At 29.1% G+C, this 22,251-nt stretch overlaps 1 protein-coding gene across 3 annotated transcripts in view; it reads left to right on the top strand.

Annotated features, from left to right (window-relative positions):
* Nucleotides 1-22,251, top strand: part of LOC107451394 (frizzled-5) — a 107,017-nt gene that overhangs the window by 49,313 nt on the left and 35,453 nt on the right. Inside the window, exon 2 of one of the 3 annotated variants that reach the window (XM_016067462.4) lies at nucleotides 10,105-10,176. The gene's annotated coding sequence lies outside the window, so the exon portion shown is untranslated. Of the gene's footprint in view, nucleotides 1-10,104; nucleotides 10,177-12,371; nucleotides 12,542-21,063; nucleotides 21,271-22,251 lie in introns of those variants that run through there. The other 2 variants (XM_016067463.4, XM_043048071.3) reach the window with 2 other exon arrangements.

Here is a 22,251-nt window from a genome sequence, read left to right as displayed (position 1 = left end):
TACATTTGCGCATGTGAAGTAGATAAATTGATCCTTAAAAACATAATTCAGCAATGTTTATAATAACAATTAAGCTTCCTAAATTCGTATTATTGCATCGAATATTTAATATCTCTTCTTGAAAATAAGTATACAATTTTTTTTTTCCTAGTAAATAAATAACAGTATTGATTTTGTTTCAATTTAACATTAAAATGTCGTAAGAAATAAAAGCAAAAATTAAAATTACTTCATTAAATGCATATGAAAGAAGTTTTTTCATAATTTTTTTTTAAAAACATCTAAGATAGCGTTGAAAAAGTGAAAATATTAAATTCTAAAACCTAAGGCAATTAAGCGAAAGTAGGAAGTGATTATTAGTTTGACAATCAAACTAGTTTTGATATTTTTGATCCTATCCGCCTCGATAATGCTTTGTCAGACTCTGATAAAATAATTGTTTTCTCCTCTCTTAAGTATTAAGTTGAGCTCTCAATGTGTTAATTTTTGAACTTTACTTTTATTGAAGATTTTAAAAATGTCTATTAAGTAGTGGTGCATGTCGAACACCTTGTATTTACATCACGTGATTGAGATATTTTATTTACCTTATAAATTCGTTGAGTCTCTTTTAAAGTAAAAGTACAAATATTTTTAGTGCTTACACTCATTACGTATCATTATTATTTGTTTAGTCATTTTTGTTTAGTCAGGATTAAAAGTACTTTTTGTTCGGAAGAACACGCGTTTTATTATTACATCTTTTAATCAGAGTTCTGCCAATATTTTGGCAGCTACAATTTTAAGATTCCTTTTGTGAATCTTACAAAAATTCAGAATTTGATAGTTTCAGGAACTTTGCATGGCGTCTTTTAATCTAATGGATTTTTCAAGAATTTTTCCAATTGATTTCACAATATTTAATGTACTGTTTTAGAAATTTTTAGAGCATATTATACCATATTATCATTTGAATTTCTTGAAACCTTAATACAGGGCGAAATTTAATTGCATTTTTGTACTTCATAAACCTGATTGCATGATATTATGGCTTACCACCTCATTCTACAACAATTAATGCATAGATAGAAATTTTGAAGTGTGTTATACCATAATATTGTTTATATTTTTTGAGTGTCTTACACTTGTGACATTGCTATAATTTTAAACTCTATATGTCACCTTGCCGTAAAGAATATTCTGAGCTTTAAAACGGACAAATAATTTAAAAATTATTAAATTTTTTTAAAAATCCCCTATTTGGCAAGCTTATTCCACCTAGATTAAAATTATCAAAATTTATGTCTTATTTACATTTTTGCAAATTTTTATGCGGCCAGATAATGCAGCGTTGGAGTAAGTTTTTAAGTATTTTAAAAATTTGACCGCAAAATCTTTTTTTATTCTTAAAATAGTGACTTTTCTTATTCACGTTTCGAGCCATTTTTAGAATTTGCATAGAGGGTATAGGTTAAAAATTGGTTAAACTTGACCTAACATTAATGTTTAATTGTTGCAACTGCTCAGATGTTATGAAAATAGCATATCATTCGCAAAAAAAAAACGTCATTTCATGCTACGACAGAGGGTTCACTTTAACACCTCATTAAGTTTGAAACAAATTTTCACTATATTATGGATCAAGGTACCGATTTTATAGTTCAACTTTGAGCCGATTTTTCTGAGCATATTTACAAATATTATTGAAATATTGCGCATTAATATGCTAACTCCTAAATCCTAATTTTAAATTCTAACTTCATGATTTCATTAACAATTTCCACCAGGACTACTAGTACCGGTGAAATTGCTAACACATAGAATCACATGAATTCCTAAAGGAATCACTAAACAGTCTGACAACATAACAATGGCGGACAGATCTCTGAGACGCCTCGGGTGTTTAGATTTCCTTTCAATTTAAACACCAACCAGAAGCTTATCTGTTAGCTATTAAATTGCATTTTGATTTTCCATTATACCTGCTGACAGCTCGAACTACAGCAGTCGCACTTCGCCATTGTAAGAAGCGAGGCTGGTATCGGGCTCTTACAAAGGATCTGAAAACGGATATCCACGGATGATATCAGCTTGGATCATCCAGTTTAATGAATAGGGCTTGGATCATCAGTAGTCAGACCACGACTGCCTTGTCTTCCGGCATCTGTGTTTTCACTTTTCGAAGCTTTTGTTCGATTTTGGCTTGAAAGAAAATTTGCACCTCTTGTGGGATGTAGCGGCGGAAACCACTGCATTGTTTCTAATGGCGTTACGGCTAATAAAAATTAATCTTTTTAGTAGCGCGAGAAGGAAAGAGATTTTCATAGATAATTTTATGAAACACTACATTAAAAGAATTTGGCAGTTATCTTTTAATAGTTCTGTACATTAAGTAAAACCCCACGGGCTAAATGTCACCAGACAGTGTTCGTTGCCCGCGAAGAATTTGATGAAATTATTATTTTTCTCATTTAATGATTTATTTCACATGCGTTTCACTTTTTGTTTGTTTCTTTTATTCAAACGAAATTATAAAACCGTATGTAATTTCAGTTTCACAATGAGTTGACTTTTCTCTAGAACTTGGGGCAACATGGAGTGCATGACACTTTTTCAAAGATGATATTTTCATTTCAAATCGTTACTTAGTATTGTGTCTGTGTTAGGGAACGTCTAAATATTACATGAGCATGTTTTGGCATTTTTAAAAGCCCGTCCCCTCCCTTCTAACCAGAAAAAAAAAGCGAATCACAAATCTTCTGCCTCATGCTTCTGAAAGAAATTCACAATGAAAGATCTGAAAATAAATAAATGAAAAAGTTCATAAAATTTTAAGTTGAATTTTCTTTAGCAATCTTTTGTGTGTTTTCCGTGAGTAGTTAAAATTCTTGGTCTCTGAAATTCTTAAAAGAAGTTTTTCCCCGAACTTAATTCCAAATTTAAAACTTTCCTAAACGTAGTTTTTGTTTGATTTTTTTTTGAAATCGAAGTAACTGGATTTTAATATTTTACTTAAGTATCGCTTATCCCCCTCCTCCCCTCTTGTCAGAAATAATTAGCTAATCACTAATCTTCGCACCCATTAAGCGCTTACGTAATATTTAAATGGTCCCATTTTTAAATCACCTGCATTTCTACTAAATGATTGCACTATACACAGAAAAATTTTATTGTTGGAACTGTTACAAATTTCAAAGATTATTTTAAACAATTTTATGGATTCTCTACTGATCTACTCTCTCTGATTTTTTGAATTCTCTACTGCCAAGTTAAAAATCATTTATGATAGTGCAAATAGAACCCCCTTAAATTTTATTACTAGATACCATGGTTCAAATAATTTTATTCTTTTTAAGGATGCAGCGATTTTGCTCAGCACTATGGATCAAGGGGTACCATTAATAGGGTTCAATTTTGAAATAATTTTTCTGGAAGTGTGCAGGAAAATTTCAGCAAAAACGCTCTCTGAGCTGTTTGAAAATTGTGGCTTATCATTATATTACTAGTACCCCAAACCTTTCATTTAAATTATAAATGTAAGAAAAATCTTCTAAATTTGCTTAAATAGAATAGAATTACTAAATATATGTATAGAAGTCATAAAATTGCTTACAAGTAGAATTTGTAAGACATTCAAGAGTTAAATTTTACTGCCTCATTGTGTGCTAGTTAGCTAAAGATATACTCATATAACTGCAGGTGTGCGCATGAAATTTTTATGAAATTTCCATCACAATATGATCCTGCGCAAAAGCATTGTTCATAAAATTGTGCGCATAATTAATTCCAAATTTACAGATATCTAATGTTTTGAAATTTATCATCTCTTTTTCTTTATGCCCCAGTTTTACTAATTGACCATATATAGTGCATATAATTCTCTTTTTTTTTTCGTTTATGAGATTTACATATAACTCCATTACTTCCAAAGTAACCACCTGGCTTTTTAGCCAGGTGGTTGTATTAGAATGATCACAAATAATAACATGATATACTTATAGATATTATGATTACTTATTTTTATGAATAATAAACATGGCGTGCGGATATCTAAATTATGCTATCGTTGATCTGTCGTTAGAAAATATTGATTTTTTACGATAGATTTTTATTTTCAATTTAACATATTTGCTTTGCGTTATATTTTCATTAAATAAATAGGACAAATTGTTTTAAAATATTTTCTTTTACACAACGCTTTTTAAAGTTACATCAGTAGATTTTAAAATGTGACAAAGATTTGCCGCATTAGTTAGACACGATACTGAAAATCGTGATAGTATCGTTGTCTTTTAATACCATGACATTGGAATAAGTTACGACCGTGAGTATCGTGGTTAATAGATATCACTCATGACAATAATGAGCACGATAATTTCATATTCGATGATTACCGTTGCCATGGATCATCGCGATTTTAAAGTTTTTGCTATTATTTTATGAAGATTTATATTTAGACATATATTCGCAATATTATCAAGAATTCGAAAAAAGAATGAATATATTCGAGAATATTGATAATTCTTGTTATTGCCAGGTTCTATCGTGTCAATAAAACGATTAGAAGTTTAAAGTTAATTAAGTAGTTAAAATAATTAGCTGTGTAAAAATTAGGATTTTAAAATTACTCTACAGCTAATTGTAAAGTGCCTAAACTTTGAAGTTAGATTTGAGCTTTGAAGTTTTTTTCTATTAAGGCTCAAAAATATGACAAATAATAAAACGAAACTATACGTCTTTAAGTTTTAGACTTATTACACAAAACTATCATTTAGAGAAAAAAATTAAAACAAAAAAGAAAAATTTCAAAATTTAAATAATTATCATCAGTCAAATTTCTATCTAAAATAAAAAGAGAAAAATGGAATAATCATGTTCAATATTTATCTAATTTAACATATGCTAACATTCATTATGATATAATTTGGATATGATGAGAAGAAAAAAAAGTATTTTGCGTACAACGACGACGAATTTTACTCAAAAAAGCGCGTGTTTCGTTATTTATTTAAACTAATTAATCTAATTATTTACTTAGCGACTAATAATAATATATTTTACAATTATAAAAGTTGCGTTTCAAGCTTATCTTGCTTGCTTGCAACTCATCATATTTAATTATGTTAAACAAACAACCTCTTAAAAATAAAACAAATAAACCTTTCATCAGCAGAGTTAATTTCAATAACTGTCAGTAAACGTAAGCGTTGGCGCCTAATGAGCTTACAGCTTACAGGGAACAATACTTCTTTTTATTTTCCCCATTTCTATTTGCAGAGTTAGAATGCTCAATTCTCGACGCTTTACCATCAAAAGATAAACGTGAGGGGGTAGCAGATATTGCGTAATCGGATTAGTGAGTGGAGTCAAGCTTCCTTTAACAGCCAACTAGAATTATTAATTAAACTAATATTCGATGCCTTTGGCTATTGAACACAACGCCAGCCAGCTGCTACAGATAGTGCTTTATCATTCGACCTCATTGGAGAAACTGGAGTGTGACGTTACCGACGATTGCCTGGCATCTATACGTGACTGATATGAGAAGGAAGCCATTAATTATGAAGATATATATAGGAGTTGCTCACAATCAAATGTTATGAGATAATTAATGGATCAAATAATGATTTGTGCAGTCGTTGTTGCTATCACATCATTATCTAATGAATAAACATCACCAGCTAAAATTGGTATTAATTGTTTGATGGGCAAATTTCAGAAGATAGATCTGTATGGCATTCTTTTGTTCCAAAGCATTAAAAAGCAACATCTACATTCATCAAAATTAATCCCTGAATCTTAAAGATAACATAAAGGATTAGTAAAGAAGAATAAACTATAAAACATTGTTTGGTTTCAAAATCTCTGTAGGACTTTTTTTTTTAATATGAAAAATAATTTCGAAACCTTGACAAAATTAACGCTAATCGCTGAAGTTAACATTCAAAACGAGTAATATTTTAAACAAATTAAACTTAGCTCTACAACCTCGTTAAAATTAACGCTAATTGTTAAAGTTAACATTTGAAATTAGTTATTTATATTTCGACTGAATAAGCTAAGAAACATCGTTATGTTTAAAAAATTCTACAAAAAAAAAAAAAAAATTAAAAATGGGTATTTGCAACTCAAGAAAAAGTGAAGTGATTGTGCCATATTATTGATTGTGATTATAAGTGATTGTGATAATAAGATGATTATAAGTGATTGCGATTTAAATTAAATTTAATACGTTTAAGGACGTCACGCGTGTGTGTCGAACCCGATTGGCTTCTAAATCGAGAAATTCCACAATATAGTTACAATGACGTAACTTGCAGGTACCTCATTAATGTTTGCATCATCTTGAAAATTAACCATGAAATTCTTTAGGAAGAAAATACAAATTTTAAATTCAATGTCTCTTACATACTTTAATGTTGTGTTTTAAAAAAATAAATAATAATAATACTCGAGTTGATACTGAAGTTAAGAGGTTGTTTGAATTTCTTGCAGTCACGACTTTGACTTAAGGAAACTCAACTTAATCTCATATCTTAGTTCGTTTCTAGCACAATGACTCATACTTTTTGTTTTGCATCATATATACCTTACTTAAATGTTGCTCATAACATTAAAAAAAACACTATTGGTAAAGTGCTGTAAAAATACGGGTGGGACAAGTTTAAAATAGGAACATCATTTTAAGTCAAAAAAACTCTCTCACAAATCTCGAGTTCTACGGTTCTAAAGCAATCTCTCACAAATCTTGCCTTATCAAATCTCGCCGGACAAATTTTTGAACGACGAATCACAAATCTTACATGATAAAATCTGTGACAAATTCTTGAGCTAGGATTCTTTCACAAATCTTGCGTGATCAAATCTCGCTGGAGCAATTATTAAATAAGGTATGCCTCGCAAATCTTACGTGATCAAATCTCACCATACAAATTCTTAAATGAGGAATCTCTATGAATCTGACGTGATTTCGCTTTTGGTACAAATTTTTTGCGTACAAGATAGTCCAGGCAATTCAAGCAATCTTAAAATCATACAAATATTTTATATTACGTAAGGTATTTGGTCACACGGTCAAAAAAAACTTACAGCTTATATAACCATTATATCGTTAAAATTTACCGCAATCTTAATATGGACCGAAGTTGAGCCATACTATCATACTTTTATCAACTAGCTTATTTATTACAATGGTAAAATTAAGGGAAAAAATTTCTGAATTTATCATTACCTCTTTAAATTTACAGGAAATTTGCCTCCTGTATGGTGCAGGACATCAATATCATAGTTCGACGTTGAACGGCTTTTTCTATTGAAAGAATTGTTGCTATCCCATTGAATTAATTGTTGTTATGATTTAAATTATAGTACTTTTTTAAAATTGTTTATAAAATGAAATGATAAAATTAAACGGAAATATTGTTACATTTAAAACATCAATAAATTTGGAAGAATTTTGCGTCATATTGTGGTGTAGGCGGTTCAACGATGATGAATCTATTAAATGAGCGAAAAGTTGCTATCCGATTGATATAATTATTGCTATCTTATTCTAAATTGTTTAAAAAATCGCTAAGACTCTTTGCATCGTAGCTGAAAACAGGAAGTGGAAGTTGTAGTGTATGTTTTTTCTTTACTGAAAATTGTATGAGTAGTATGAGATTTCACACCTTCAGACAAATCTAAACACATAAAGCAATATTTTGTCTGTGAATGGATTGATATAAAACAAAACAAAATTTACAAGAATTTTCCTCAAAACTTAGTTGATGATTTGAAGGCATGTTATAGGCTCAGAATATCCACACAAAGAAATCCGGTAAAGAAGCTTAAAATAGGTTTCTGCAATTTTTCGTGGCCTTTTTTTCTTTTTTTGCATCTATGGGAATATAAGGACCTTATATCAAGTAATCCCAATCTAATCTCATTTATTAGGTAGTCTCCTTTTTTTCTCGTCCTCTTCTAGAATACATTCTTCAAAGGTTTCTTTCTTTACGTTAAGAGTTTGGATTAGAACAAACGACAGAAGCCGCCAGAGGGCTTCAGTTTTCTTGGGCACGGCCGCAAATTTTATTGAATAAATTCTGTTGTAGAATGAATTTTTTATTCTTGTAACATCGAAGCATTAAAGTGCTATTCTTTTTCAGACAAGGGTGGAAACTTTAATCCTGTTAGAAAATTTGCAATGGCGGAATTGACAAGACTTTACGTTCTTTTTGTTTTTATTTAAAGTTTCCTTTATAACATATTAATTTAGTGCGTTGAATAATTTGCTTTTCTTTGAAATATTTTACACTTGATTGAATTAATTTGAAAAGCTTCAAACAGTTTTTTGAAACTCTTATGCATACCAAAAAAGCTAGATGATATACGATACTGGCATTTTATGTTTGTTAAAATATGCAGGATTGTTGAAAGTATTCACACAAAAGAAATTAATACCCTTTTTTTAAAAAATGATAACAATAGGTAGATAAATATCGAATGGAAATTTATTTTTTGGAAATTTATGTGACTATACACGCGAAAAACATTTCAAAACTCAAATATTTATATAAAATCTTTAGCACATGCTATAAAAAGTTACTTTAAATTAAAATGCTCAAACACTTTCCCAAAAGTAAGGAGTTTACTAGAAAATGTTTAAACCACTAATATGAGAAAATCATTACTATCTAATGTCAGAAAGTTAAACTAATTATTAGGAGATAATAAAAGTAGGAGTTTAAAATATATTTCCTACTATTAGTAATAACGAAGTTTTAAGTTTACGTAAACATCGATAAACTGATGACTACTTTATCGATAAACTGGTGACAGTTACTGAATTAATAAATGATTAGTAAGGTTTAATATAGGGAGTAACGAGTAAAGTTTTGAGTTTACTGAAACATCCACATAATGGTAGGCGGGAAAAAGTGCACCGGAAAAAAATCCAGAAAAAAGTCCCCGGAAACTTAGTAAGTCTTAAATCGTTAATTCTTAAAACTTATTAGAACTTTACTTATTAATATTTATTGGAACTAAAGATTAATTAAAATATAAAAAACGTTAAGATTATTTACTTCAGACTGTAATTTTAGGTTAAAATCAATTCCATTTTGATTATTACTTGCTATTTTTAAAAGCAACAACAGTTTAAATAATCAATTTTATTACTCACCTTTACTAACTTAAAATCAAAAATGTAAAAATGCATGTATATCGATCGTAAGACCATGTCATGACCATTAATCGGTCCTTAAATTCATATGTCATTAAACAGTTATAAATTTTTTTTAAATTCTTCGCATCAAAACTTAATGATTCTGTTTTTTGTGGTTTACATGGACTCTTTCCTGGTGCCTTTTTCCGCGACTTTTTTTCCGGTGCGTTTTTTTTCTTCTTTTTGTGTGCTTTTTTCAGATCTTTGGGGGATTTTTAAGAGGTACTTTTTTTCGTGAATTTTCATAAAAAGAAATAGATTTTAAAAATAATAGTTTCTGAAGTCATAGCAAAGCCAAAGTAGTTGACTTAAACATAATCGATAACCATTCATAAACAGATAGATATCAATCATTCAAATAGATATCAATAACTAAAATCATAACTAATGGGCAATTTTAGAATGTAAAGAAACAGTGATGTATTAAGCAATTTCAGTATCCCTCGGATAGAACATAATGTCAAAAAATTCTCAATGAGATAATAGATCACGAGGAAATATTTTTAAAAAGAAACTAGGTTTAAGAACTAAACTCTGCCTTCTGCTTCATATGCTCTCACTCATATCCAGATATCATGTAAAGCATGATGATATAATTTCAAGACAGTAAAATGCGCCAGCCAAGAGCTACTATCGTAATTTATATTGAACTTCTGATACTTTTATTACTTCAATTAGCTTTATATGTATTTATAACAATTCAGTTTCAATTTATCCAAACATAAACACCTTACTGAAATATAGCTATTTGTTTTAAAAACTTGTGCATACTGTTTAGTGTATGTTACTACTTTGATATCTCGATGCCTGGTGTAAAAATTTTAGTTTATTTAATTATTATTAACTGAACAATTAAATGTTTGTATCTGTTATACGGCCAGCAAATGTTTTATTTTACTTATTTATTTTATCTTTTTAAGGGTTCAAAAAAAGAGGACTTGAAATTTAATGTTGGCAACATGAAGATACGATTATAAATACTATGGTTTTAGGTAAGGTTTGCCATTTATTTAATTGCTGTGCTGCTTGTTTATTGATTTACTTTAATTGTTATTATTGTTATTAGATTACTTATTAATGTGATGAAGTAAAAAATATATTTCTTTGTTGCAAATAATATTTTTTAATTTTTTTAATTATTTTCTTATTATTTGATTCATTTTAAAGGGATTGGTATAAGTAAGATAAGATGTAGAAGTTTAGAGCCTTATTGTAACAGGTATTACGCAATATTTAGCATTTAACAAGATTATTACTTTTTAAATATAGCTAAACACACTTCAGTTTTAAAGAACATTAGCACTCATCATATAGCTAAAACTGGATTACTACTTTTTAGGATATTTATTTCCTTCGTTACATGTTCTCCAGTTTCAAATGTAAAATTAACTCTCAACGATTATAGTATTTTAACACGTCCATTACTTATGAGGATATGTTGTTAGGCTCCAATTTAACGAACGCCTATTTACCGAATTTGGTGATTTCAAAAAGTTTTTTAATTCCTCGATAAAAATGACGGTGGTAACCTCGACTTAACGAACAACAGATCTCAAATTTACGAATTGCTTAATTTGTTGGAAAAAACTTCTTCTGGTGAACTATGAAGAAAAAAAAAAGATAAATATTGGTGTTTATTTTTCAGTGACCCACATATCCTCAAATGTGGAAAGGCGCTAAGAAATAAACGGACCTTCCTGAATAACTTTTGATCCAATAATCCGATCTTCACGTATAGGTCTCAATCTTATTTTTTAGAAGGGGTGACCTCAAATATGCTTATTAGTTAGTGAAGACGATATTTTAACTTATGAAACCAGATATAAATACGTACGCTCTCTAAAAAACATAGTATTTTTAAAAAATTGGTTTTCTCCCGAACTATTCTACCAATTTCTCTCAAATTTTTTATTTTTCAATGTTACATTCTTTAAAATGATATAAAAAATTGTAGACCTTACGATTCAAAATTTCTTTGACTATTATTAAACGATTAATAATAAATAAAATAAAATAATAAATGTTCACGAAATAAATTTTTTTTCCTTAGAATTATCTTTGGATGAACGAATCTTATAATTGTGTGCAAAAGTGTTTCAATTCGTTTAAAAAGTTCTTGAGATATGGTGAAATACACAAAAAAGTAAAATTACATTAAGGGGTCCAAAATTTGGACAGCTAAACAAAATATTGCGACAATATTTCTAAGATTGTTTTGGGGTTGTAAATCCGAATTCATCGAAAAAAAAGCTATGTTTATTTAAAGATAGTCCGTTTTTGTGTTTTGATTTCATAACTTTTAATATCGTGTGCACTAACTAATTAGCATATTTGAGGTTAAACCCCCAAACTATTAAGTTTGAGTCCAAGAACGTGACCGATTATTAGATCAAAAGTTATTCAGTGAGGTCCATTTTTTTTTTTTGCGCACTGTATGCACAATTTAAAAACTTTAGAATCGCATTTCTCTTATCCTATTGCACAACTGAGAAACTTTCCATTAAGCATTAATATCTGTGTAAAAAGTGATTGGCAAAAACATTCGTTATAATAAAAATAAAATAGCATTTTTAGACGAAAATTAAAAGAAAAGAAACAATTTTAACGCTTAGGATACTCTAGATATTTTATGGAACAATCTAGGCACCTATTTATAAAAATGCATGTGAAAAATGCTCTCAAAAAACGAGATTACTAAGCAGATGCAAACATTCACAATTCACTATATTTTGAACAACTGAATAAGAAGTGTGCAATTTCTAAACCTGAAAATTTCTGTGTCAAAATTTAGGGTCATTGCGAAGGCGCATACATTTTCAGTTTTAGTCCCCGATATTTCGAACAACCCCCGATTTAACGAAAAAATTATGAGTCACAATCCATTCGTTACATCGAGGTACGATTCCTCACAAAACACGCTCCCATTCCAAATCTACAATTCAGAAACATCACCGAAACTTCACTCTCCGCAAAGCAGATGCGACAATGAGCGCGACAAATAATTGCGGAGTTGACGCGTCTTTCTTGAAAGAAAAATGAAGACCTGTCAGTTCCCTTCCACGTCCACCTCCCACCCACTCCATCCTCTAATCCCTTCTTCCTAGCATTTGAAATCATCCCCTTTCCTCTTCTTCCCAGGAATCATTTTTCTCTTCCTTAGCCTATCAGGTCTCTCCCCCTCACCCATATCTACATTTGCCAGTCCGTACACAACAGCATCACAAGGCCTATTGCAATGAAGAAGTGTTTCATTTCAGCGCAGTTGGTGTAGAATCCCAATGAAATGGGATTTGGGTTGTGAATTAATTGCATCCACTGACCTAACTCTGGACAAAATTCATTTCTTAACTTCTGACGGTAAGGATAAGTATTTCCCCTTTATTCCCTCTTCTTCTTGTTTCGTTTAACTTCGTGGGATATCATATATTTGGAATATATGATTTAGATGATTAATCGTTATAGGGTTTGTGTAATTAAAATAATGCTTGAGGTTCAGCAACTAAGAAGCAGGTTGATTGCTAAAAGAAAAATTTAAATGCGTACATTTTTTATGCACACATCTTTCATGCACCCTCTGAAGTATTTTTTTCTTGTTCTTAATGGTACTGAATTGAAGCAGACAATTTAAATAGAATTTCTTTAAAACATTTATCAGAGCTTCAAATGTGTACATTTGACCATATATATAACTGTTTAAATCACTTGATTGTGCTGATGACCAAAATTCTGTAAAGCATTCTAAATGACAGCATCTTAGCTACCTGCTAAGAAGCATCTTTTATTAAATTATTGAAATTCCGTAGTTGTTGAAGGGTATATACCCATTGTACACAAATCATTTTGAGCTGTCAATTTTATTTTGTTTTTTAACTAATCTTGAAAAACCGTTTCGAAGTTATCCTTGAGATTTTCAAACTAACCGAGAGGACAAGGGAAATCTTTATTCCAGCAATCAGATAAATACGCCTTCTTAAAGGACGCTTTGAGGGAAACTAACTCTTATTTGCATATTATGGAGATGATAATCATTGAAACCTCTTATAGTTAGCCTGACTGGGAAAAGACCCCAACATAATTTGTCAATCTTTTGGGATATTTTTCTGCAGCACTATTGCCTGTGTGAACCGGAAACAGTAAGCAAGTACGCTGAGTTTCGAACCTAGTTAGCTACATTGGCCGGGAGAGTGCTTTATCTTTTGAGCAAACCTGGCTTGATCATAGATATTTATTAAGACAGACCTAAATAATTGAAAAATGCATCATTTATAATATTTTTGGCATAATCCTAACAATAAGTGTTCTGCAATCAATGCTCTTTATATATATATTAGTTATTGCAAATTAATATTTAATCGAGGAGAAATAAAAAACATTTTTAAAAATTGACAAAACTTAGGACAAAATCTGAACAACAATCAAGTTTTTTCCATGCTTTTAATCTCATTGTCCTAGTTAATAATTTGTCAAATTTTGATAAGGTATTTATGATAATTATAATAATATGTTTAATAATTATAATATTATACTGAGGTATTTGTAATAATTTCCTTTCAATCACCTTTCAGTTTCCTCCAGGAATCAATCAAGTTTTGACGCTATTAAGCTCGTTTCTCTAAATAATAATTCGCCATATTTTAATATTATTTTCAATTTTTCCTAGTATTAACTTACATATTTTTTGTCTACTTCTTTTATTTAGAAAATGTATTAAAAGCAATAATATGATTAAAATGCGGTTTAGAGTGAAACAAATGCTACAATAATGTGTGTAGAACACCCAATATATTTGTTTCCCCTTTTCAATTTTACTTTCTCCAAACGTATCTCTATTTTTTCTCCTATCTCTCTTTAACAAAAGCATCACTCAATTTTTCCTCACTTAAGTATTGACGTGCATATTTTTTGCCTACCTTTTTTTATTTAGAAATTGTATTAAAAGGAATAATATGTATAGAATGCGGTTTAGAGTGAAACAAATGCGACAATAATGAGTGTAGAACACCCAATATATTTGTTTCATCTTTCCAATTTTACTTCTCCAAACGTATCTCTATTTTTTTCTATCTTTCTTCAACAAACGCCTCACTCAATTTTTCCTCACTTAAGTATTGACGTGCATATTTTTTGCCTATCTGTTTTTATTTAGAAAATGTATTAAAAGGAATAATATGTATAGAATGCGGTTTAGAGTGAAACAAATGCGACAATAATAAGTGTGGAACACCCAATATATTTGCTTCACCTTTCCAATTTTACTTCTCCAAACGTATCTCTATTTTTTTCTATCTTTCTTCAACAAACGCCTCACTCAATTTTTCCTCACTTAAGTATTGACGTGCATATTTTTTGCCTACCTGTTTTTATTTAGAAAATGTATTAAAGGGAATAATATGTATAGAATGCGGTTTAGAGTGAAACAAATGCGACAATAATGAGTGTAGAACACCCAATATATTTGTTTCATCTTTCCAATTTTACTTCTCCAAACGTATCTCTATTTTTTTCTATCTTTCTTCAACAAACGCCTCACTCAATTTTTCCTCACTTAAGTATTGACGTGCATATTTTTTGCCTACCTGTTTTTATTTAGAAAATGTATTAAAAGGAATAATATGTATAGAATGCGGTTTAGAGTGAAACAAATGCGACAATAATGAGTGTAGAACACCCAATATATTTGTTTCATCTTTCCAATTTTACTTCTCCAAACGTATCTCTATTTTTTTCTATCTTTCTTCAACAAACGCCTCACTCAATTTTTCCTCACTTAAGTATTGACGTGCATATTTTTTGCCTACCTGTTTTTATTTAGAAAATGTATTAAAAGGAATAATATGTATAGAATGCGGTTTAGAGTGAAACAAATGCGACAATAATGAGTGTAGAACACCCAATATATTTGTTTCATCTTTCCAATTTTACTTCTCCAAACGTATCTCTATTTTTTTCTATCTTTCTTCAAACGCCTCACTCAATTTTTCCTCACTTAAGTATTGACGTGCATATTTTTTGCCTACCTGTTTTTATTTAGAAAATGTATTAAAAGGAATAATATGTATAGAATGCGGTTTAGAGTGAAACAAATGCGACAATAATGAGTGTAGAACACCCAATATATTTGTTTCATCTTTCCAATTTTACTTCTCCAAACGTATCTCTATTTTTTTCTATCTTTCTTCAACAAACGCCTCACTCAATTTTTCCTCACTTAAGTATTGACGTGCATATTTTTTGCCTACCTGTTTTTATTTAGAAAATGTATTAAAAGGAATAATATGTATAGAATGCGGTTTAGAGTGAAACAAATGCGACAATAATAAGTGTGGAACACCCAATATATTTGCTTCACCTTTCCAATTTTACTTCTCCAAACGTATCTCTATTTTTTTCTATCTTTCTTCAACAAACGCCTCACTCAATTTTTCCTCACTTAAGTATTGACGTGCATATTTTTTGCCTACCTGTTTTTATTTAGAAAATGTATTAAAAGGAATAATATGTATAGAATGCGGTTTAGAGTGAAACAAATGCGACAATAATGAGTGTAGAACACCCAATATATTTGTTTCATCTTTCCAATTTTACTTTTCCAAACGTATCTCTATTTTTTTCTATCTTTCTTCAACAAACGCCTCACTCAATTTTTCCTCACTTAAGTATTGACGTGCATATTTTTTGCCTACCTGTTTTTATTTAGAAAATGTATTAAAAGCAATAATATGTATAGAATGCGGTTTAGAGTGAAACAAATGCGACAATAATAAGTGTGGAACACCCAATATATTTGCTTCACCTTTCCAATTTTACTTCTCCAAACGTATCTCTATTTTTTTCTATCTTTCTTCAACAAACGCCTCACTCAATTTTTCCTCACTTAAGTATTGACGTGCATATTTTTTGCCTACCTGTTTTTATTTAGAAAATGTATTAAAATCAATAATATGTATAGAATGCGGTTTAGAGTGAAACAAATGCGACAATAATGAGTATAGAACACCCAATATATTTGTTTCACCTTTCCAATTTTACTTCTCCAAACGTATCTCTATTTTTTTCTATCTTTCTTCAACAAACGCCTCACTCAATTTTTCCTCACTTAAGTATTGACGTGCATATTTTTTGCCTACTTTTTTTTATTTAGAAAATTTATTAAAAGCAATAATATGTATAGAATGCGGTTTAGAGTGAAACAAATGCGACAATAATGAGTATAGAACACCCAATATATTTGTTTCACCTTTCCAATTTTACTTCTCCAAACGTATCTCTATTTTTTTCTATCTTTCTTCAACAAACGCCTCACTCAATTTTTCCTCACTTAAGTATTGACGTGCATATTTTTTGCCTACCTTTTTTTATTTAGAAAATTTATTAAAAGCAATAATATGTATAGAATGCGGTTTAGAGTGAAACAAATGCGACAATAATGAGTATAGAACACCCAATATATTTGTTTCACCTTTCCAATTTTACTTCTCCAAACGTATCTCTATTTTTTTCTATCTTTCTTCAACAAACGCCTCACTCAATTTTTCCTCACTTAAGTATTGACGTGCATATTTTTTGCCTACCTGTTTTTATTTAGAAAATGTATTAAAAGGAATAATATGTATAGAATGCGGTTTAGAGTGAAACAAATGCGACAATAATGAGTGTAGAACACCCAATATATTTGTTTCATCTTTCCAATTTTACTTTTTCCTAACGTATCTCTATTTTTTCTCCCATCTTTCTTTAACAAACGCTTCACTCAATTTTTCGCAACCGTGATTTAAAAAGAAGAAGAAAAAATATTTATGCACTTAATATTAAAAAAACAAAACTTAAAAAAATGCTAATAATAATAAGTTGGTAAAATAATGAATGCTTATTCCGGGAGATCTACGATACAGCGTTGAATATTTTAAGTTTGCTTTTAAATTTAAACATATCCAAATTTGAATCAATATGCATTTCGCATGCAAAGAGAACGTTGGGGACCTTTGGAAGAAAATTCCGGGAAAACAGGGAATCTTCGGATCAGTTAAGGAACACTTTTCGAATATATTTAAAATAAATTTGAATTTAAAATTCTTTTTGCTCTTCCTTTTGAAGGGAAAAGATCCGTGTAAGTTTCGATTCATTCTTCAATATAATTCAGTATAAATACTTTCTTTAAAAAAGTACTTTGTAGTTTCTTTTTCAGAACCATATTTAGAATACATCACAATTTGATATCGTGTAATATTCATTTAAAGAATAATTATAATATTTAGTGCTTTTTCAACTAAATTTCAATGCTTTTTTATTATGCTTTTTTCAATTTTTATCAATGCTATATTAATAGTGACAAAATTACTTCGTTTAACTAAAAAAAAAATTAAGCGCCGTCGCTATTTGTTTAAAATTTGTTAGATCGATAATTATTAACTGTTAATTTGGTTTAAAAAATATCATTCAAATCGCTATACTAACCACAGAAATGTAACTAAAATTTTGAAATTTTATGTTCTAAAAGACGTTCATAGATAGACAACTGTCAACCACTGTTTATCAGTTAAACTTGTACTAAATTTGGATAAATATTGAATATTTATCCATTGTTGTGGAAAAATTTATTATTCTTCCTGTAAACCTTTATTTTATAAGCTCGCAGCGAATAAAAAAAATGTCTAGTTATATCTTAGGAGGGCTAGTCAAAAGTGACAAAAAGGAGACAGACTTTTTTCATTGGTTGTCAAAATGGAGAGAAAAGAATTTTTTTTTTAATTTTTCCGCTCATGCGCAGTATAAAGAACTAATTTATATATCCATATCTTAAGCGGTTTCTTCAAATTTTTTCTGATTTCAAAACAGCAATTTTGTAATTAATTTTAAATTTTTTCATGAATTTTGTTTAATTTATTTAAATATTTTTATAGTTATAGCAAAAATAACCTAAGACAAAAAAATTAGTTTATGAAAATGTAGTACATATTTACATAAATATTTAAGCTGGGTTTACGAAATGTTTTGCAGTTAGCGCAAATAACAACCAAAGTTATCAATAAAAATTTCAAGCTTATTGCTTGATTTTCTAGCTTAGGGTGTTCAAAAATACTTGTTTTTATCTTAATTTACTGTCGATCCCTCAAACCACTGAAAGCTTAAAACATTATTGCTAAGGATGAAAAATCGTGTGAGCTGAACACCTCTAAAGTTAAAAAAATAATCTTCTAAGTAATTCTTGAGAAATTTAAGAAAAAAAATGTCCTAAACTGAAAAATTACAAAGTTACGGATTTGCGCAATAGGAGTCGTAAATCCCAAAATTGGGTCGGCAGTTCAACTACTAGTACGGTTATAAAGCAAAATAACAACAACAACAGTGACTCTGATGTATCGTCTAACTTAACTTGTCATCCTATCAAACTTTCATTTCTGCAAGAAATTTATTTAAATTAGTGTTCGCATTATGAAGAAGGTTTAAATTATAACAAAACATTACTTTAAGCAATTTTATAACTAAATAGTTTTCCTAAAATATCGCCTAACTTTAAATTCCCGCCTAACTGCTTGTAAACTTCACATTCACTCACCTAAAATATTGTCAAACTTTGCGCATATACTTCTCCAAACAACATCCACTCTTTAAGTTGCGAACTTTGAAATTATTCTAAAGTGTCGTCCAACTTTGATTTTACTTTAAAGTATGCAGAAATTCAGCAAATTTCTCTAAGTTATTATGATAATAAACGTTTATTTCTAAACGACATATATTAAAATTAAAAATTAAATTATGGACAAATTTTATTTAAAATCCTTTTAAAATTAAGAAAGCTGACTTGGAATTCGAAATAATAATAATTTAAATTAAAAAGTATACCGCAAAAATATCATGTGAAAAAGCAAATTTTTTAGCCTTTTTTTAAAAAAAAAGAGAAAAACATCAGATATTTAAAATTCAACTCCTCAAGAACTATTCAACCAATTTCATTAAAATTTTGCATTTTACCATATAAAATTGCATTCTTTAAAATTTAAAAATTTATTTACCTTGCACTTCAAAAAATTCCCGACTATTATTAAATAAAATAATAAATTATTATTAAAAATTATTTTTCCAATGGAATTATCTTTGGATAAATTTAGTTCATGATACCGTGATAAAACTTTTCTATTCGCTTAAGAAGTTTTCGAGATATGACGAAATACGAAAAAAGCAAATTTAGGGGTTCGAACTTTCAACCGCTCTCCTGACCAAACTATTAGGACCATTTTTCCCAGATTGCGAATCCAAATCCAGTAATGAATCCAAAACCGTTGGAAAAAATGTATGTTTATTCAGATAAAGTACTTTTTTTGTGTCTGATTTCGTAACTTAAAATATCGTCTGCACTAATTAATTACATATTTGAGGCCACCCCCCTGAACCATTAAGAGTGAGTCTTTATATGTGAAAGTTATTCAGATTATTTCGTTTTTATATTTCTTTTTCGTTTTTTGCTCTTTGCACTTTGTGTAAAATAAAAAAGTAACGTAAAATGAAAATGAAAAGTCAAAACAATAGAATTTTTATCTTTCAATTTTAGCTTTTAATTAAGTTCTTTTGAGTTCCGTTTTCAAAGTTTTCGATTAAAAGGTAAAGAGTCTTTAATCAAAGTAACATTTCGCAGTTAATATTACATGCCGTAATATCCAGCTCCTCTTTCCTTTTTAACTTACTATTTCATAGCATTCTGCATTATTATTTGTACTTATTTTAGCATCTGACTAATTTCTCTGATAATCATTTACAGTATTTATAGCAACTTATATATACTATCATATTTAAATGTGATGAGCTAAGCAAAAAATATAATTTTTTTAATTAAAAAAAATTATTCAAAGTAACAGGCGTTATCATTTTTCTCCCTTTCATTTCGAACGCAATAGTTTCGTAATATTCTGCATTATTATTTGTACTAATTTTAATACCTGACCTACTGACTTGATTCAATATTGATAACAACCGACATGTGCTATTATACTTAAATGTTGAAGCTCTAAACATATTTATTTAAATAAAAATATATTACTTACAGTAATATCCATTATCGTTTCTCTTTATTTAATTTTTAACTTTTATTTCGTAACATTCTACAATATTATTTGCTTGATTTTCTCAATCGATGTTCTGTGATTTAGCATCTATAACAGTTAACTTATACTATCATATAGAAATTTTTACTAGCTAAACCTAATTATTTCGACAAAAAAATATTATCAGTACCTGACTTATTCATTTGATGATATTCATTATAATTCGTTTCTCTTTTTTTTTTAACATTTCATTTTTAATTTATTATTTAGTAACATTCTACATTATTGCGTGCATTATTTTTAGCACCGATCTTGCTCATTCGGTGACTTGATTCAGCATTTATAGTTGTTAATTTATTTTATCATATTGAATTGTTTACAAGCTAAACAATTTAGTAAGCATGATTATTTCTATAAAAAATATTACATACATTATTATCTATTTCTCTTTTATGTTTAATTTATTATTTAGTAACATATTCTGCATTATTACGTGCATTATTTTTAGCACCTGACTTTTGTAGTCGATCTGATTTAATATTTAATCAACCCAAAAGTGCTCCCATATTAAATTGTTGATATGCTAAACATTATTATTTTTATAAAAAGATTTCCTTCAGCAATATATATTGTCCTTTTCTTCTTTCATTTTTAACTTAATTATTTCTTAATATTCTGTATACGCTAACTCTCTATATCTGTTCCAAGTCTTCTCATTATCGTCTGAAACATTCGAAAAGATCGGTGTGTATAAAGCAAGGAAGTGGTCGCCGATAGACATTTCATCTGACAAATGCCCCATTTGCGTCGCGTCCTACCCCCAAAATGGTGATTCTGTAGGCGGAATTTATTTCGATAATGATAGTGCGTGGCAAACGAACAAAATCGTCTGGTACACAAACGCCTCCTGGCGGTTTTTCCGGTATTTCGGATGTAATAAGAACAGAAAAGGAATGTCTGAATAAAATGTAATAGAAAAACCACTTCATCTGTACCATGATTTTGTTCGAATTTATGACCAACTCCAGATTAAAGTAAAGAACATGAGTAAGTTTTCAAAATTTTTTAGTTATTATAGTTCTCTTGAGAAAATCCTTAAGCATAAATTTTCCTTTATTCCTAAGATTATTTGAGAGATTTTATTCCTTTCATTAAGCAAAAATGTGAAAAAATTGCTGAGAATCGGAAAATATCAGATGCTTTGTCGGGTTAGATTTAAAATTTATGCCTTTTTATAAAAGTTTAAAAGTAATAGTCTGAATAAAAACTTTCCAAAATAAGCTGTTTTGATATTGGTACATAATTACTAAAAGGAAAATCTGTTATTCGTCTGGCTGTGATGCGGTGAAGGTTTAAAGCAAATTATTTAAAATCTTATAAGGTAGCAGACCAAGCGCTAATGTTGCGAAAATAATTCAAACTTATTTTTAAAAAATTGTCTTGTATTTCGGTAGCGTTATTAGTTGGGTAACCTATATGTCAGTAGTATTATTATTCTGGCAACCTATATAGTATTAGTTGAATAACCCGTATTTCGTTAGAGTTATTCTTTGAGTAATCCTTATATCGGTTGTACTATTAGTTGGAAAGTCTATATTTTGATAGTATTATTAATTGGGTAACCTAAATTTTGATAGTACGAGTATTATTATTCTGGTAGTATATATTTTATTATTATGGGTCACGAAATCTATATTACATTAGTATTATTAATTGGGTAACCTATATTTTGGTAGTATTATAAGTTGAGTAATTTTTATGTTGTGAGTATTTCGATAAATGTACTATAATTACTTGTGTAAGAAAATTATATAAATTGAGCATAAAAAGAAGTAATTACAGTTTACATTAATTGAAAATGCTAACAAAATAATTGTTACTCAACTAATAATATTAATGAAACTTCCAGGCTATTATCCTTGTAATAATACTGACGAAATAACCAGACTACTATCCAACTAATAATACAAACAAAATATAGATTACTAAACTTATAATTACAGCAATGTACAAGTTACCCAGTTAGTT

The sequence above is a fragment of the Parasteatoda tepidariorum genome, chromosome 3 (assembly GCF_982258835.1).
Source record: "Parasteatoda tepidariorum strain Cologne lab strain chromosome 3, Ptep-v5.0, whole genome shotgun sequence".
NCBI classification, from domain to species: Eukaryota; Metazoa; Arthropoda; class Arachnida; order Araneae; family Theridiidae; genus Parasteatoda; species Parasteatoda tepidariorum.
Note: the sequence above shows the minus strand (reverse complement) of the source record. Positions and strands in the feature narration are given on the sequence as shown.